Source organism: Silene latifolia, chromosome 8 (assembly GCF_048544455.1).
Source record: "Silene latifolia isolate original U9 population chromosome 8, ASM4854445v1, whole genome shotgun sequence".
Classification (NCBI taxonomy): Eukaryota; Viridiplantae; Streptophyta; class Magnoliopsida; order Caryophyllales; family Caryophyllaceae; genus Silene; species Silene latifolia.
In genome coordinates, this window is record NC_133533.1 from 107,308,908 (window position 1) to 107,311,531 (window position 2,624).

General features: G+C 30.7%; 1 long non-coding RNA gene across 1 annotated transcript; it reads right to left on the bottom strand.

Moving 5' to 3' along the window:
* Positions 1-313: 313 nt before the first annotated feature.
* Positions 314-1,192, bottom strand: LOC141595834 (uncharacterized). The gene is made up of 2 exons (XR_012522308.1): positions 1,064-1,192; positions 314-684 (listed from the first exon to the last, which is right to left on the bottom strand). It is a non-coding gene; the product is annotated as an uncharacterized LOC141595834 (long non-coding RNA).
* Positions 1,193-2,624: the final 1,432 nt, after the last annotated feature.

Genomic DNA, 2,624 nt, shown 5'->3' on the forward strand with positions numbered 1-2,624 from the left:
ATTTATTAATAACTCTCAACCTTTAAGTTGCATAAGAATCTTGAAAGCCTCTTGTAAGCTCATAACATTTATTAACTCGATCGTAAAGTTGCTTGTATCGCTCTGAAAATTTACTGAGCTATCAAATAAATTTTTCGAGCTATCAAATAAATTTACTGAGCTATCAAATAAATTTTCCGAGCTAAGTCCAAAATTATGTACGCAAAACAATTCGAGCAATACAAATAACTTACTGAGCTGTTCAAATAATGTATTGAGCGAATCAAAATTTATTGATAAGTAGCTCGGAAAGTTTACTTCGTAGCTCGACATATATCTGTAAAAGCTCGGAACCCTTGCTTACGTAAGCAGAAAAAGAAATACAAGGCTAAGAAAATTATGGAACTCGGGAAGTTTACTCGATAGCTCAAAATGTATCATAAAATCTCGAAAGCCAAAAAGTGTCCAAAAAATGTTGACAAGTTATTCCAAACTTGTCTCTCCAACATCAGAAAGAGTTATTCCCTTTAAAAAAAACATCATTAACATAGAAATGATCTTAAAACTGTTACATATAATAAATCACTTGGAGACTTTTTTAACTAGCTGCTCAACCAATGAAAAGGCTTCTGATTTTGCTTCATTGCCCTCGAAGTTGACAATCTCGTACGCGTATTTGAATCTCAAATTTTGTAGAGGCTTGAACTCACAAAAAAAAAAGAAAAGATTACTAGATAATCTGTGAAGTAACATTAAAATTAAAGACAAAAAAAGTAAGTTTGTATTGTATTGTATACGCAACATAATATTTGTGCACAATTACTGACAACATCCATTCATTGTTTATGATTTTTAATACAACCTTACACCATTATCACAAAATTAGAACTGACCAGATTTAAACAAGATGGGTTATTTGTACAATTTCAATTCGTTACTGACTATAAACATGAAGACAATCATGAAACATCAAACAATTATGATAATTAGAGAAAACGGTATCAAACACAAAAATTAGGGTTATGATAATTTGGGTAAAAATGATAAAATACATGTCAATAGTACAAATTGATGAAGAATTTACCTTTGAATATTCTTCCTACTTGCATTCTTCCTTCTTGATGGGATTGTCAATTGGTTTTCTTTCTCCATTTTTAGGTTAAAGTTGAGAGGCTTAGAGTTTGGTTTTGGGAAAGATGTTGTGTATCGTCTGATTTGCTTGAGATTTTTTTTCTTTTTTTTTTTTTTTTTTTTGGTTAAGTGTTTAGATTGGGCTGTGACTTGTGAAGTGGGCCGGTTGTATAGTATTATCATACAACCGGTTGTACTATGGTATTTGCGATGGATCTGTCTTGAATGGATGATTCGTGAACTATATTATTATTGATTGCTGATTTTTTTTTTTTTTTTTTGTATTTCAATGGATTTGTCTCTCAATCCAAATACTCGAATTGGACTTATCCTTCAATTTTTTTTTTTTTGGAACAGCTAGCAAATGGCTTTTCAGTGTCTTGTATAGGAACACGATTATCTTAAAGGGTGGTGCTTATGTACGAGTTTTACTCAATCATGGACGTAAATGACCATAATACCCCTTTAATTTTAATGATTTCACTTTAATACCCTTCTTTCAATCTCTATCTCTCTCTCTTCTTCCTTTACTCTTTTCTTACCCTAACTACCACCATCGAACCACCACCCGTCAGCCACCATCCACCACCCGACTCCGAGTCCTGAAATAAAAATAAAGAAAATAGTAAAAATTACTAAAATAAATACAATACATTTATCAAAAAAAAAAGAAAAAAGAAAATGAAAATTTCGGAAACGTAATCAACGTAATTCATGTACTAGTTTTGTGGCTTATTGCGATTTGATTGCTCATGTTCACAAATCCTGCAAGTTTAATTACAGTTGGTTTCGGGCTATTTGTTGTGCCTATGTGCTAGAATAATTATTAGAGTTGGTTTCGTTGTTCAGCGTGTTTAATTACTTGATTGATGCGAACCCTAATCTAATTAGTGTAAATAAGCCCTAATATAATTAATAAAATTAAGAATTAGAATTATTACCTGATCGATATAAGAATTAGCATTCTTAATTGTGTAATTTGACGGATTTGAATAATTTTGTTTATTTGATTAATTTTATGAGGGAGAGAGAATTAGAGAAATTAGGCAAATGACATATTATGGAAAAATAATGAAAAAAAATACATGAAAGAGTAAAACTCGTCCATGAATGAGCAATCTTAAATAGCTTGGTTGTTTTATCATTACTATTGTTAATTAGTTACATAAGGGTAATTATTATTTTCGTAGCAAAAAATATGAATAATAATATTGGTAAATAATAATAATAATAAGTAGGGTTTTTCTAACGTGTACACATTAATAAACCATATATGGTAATATTCTCATTTATTGGGCACTGATATTAGGGTTTTGAGATTAATAAATAAAGGTTTAAGGGAAGGAAACGGTAAATGAAGATGTGGACGCCGAAAATTGACGATCACAATCACAAGAACGATACTTGTGACACCCAAAATACTTGTTATAATGGACTTGTTGCTTGTAATCCCTCTTCATTCACTTCATTCGCTTCAAAATAACAAGCAAGAAAATAAGTCTTAGAAAGGCACA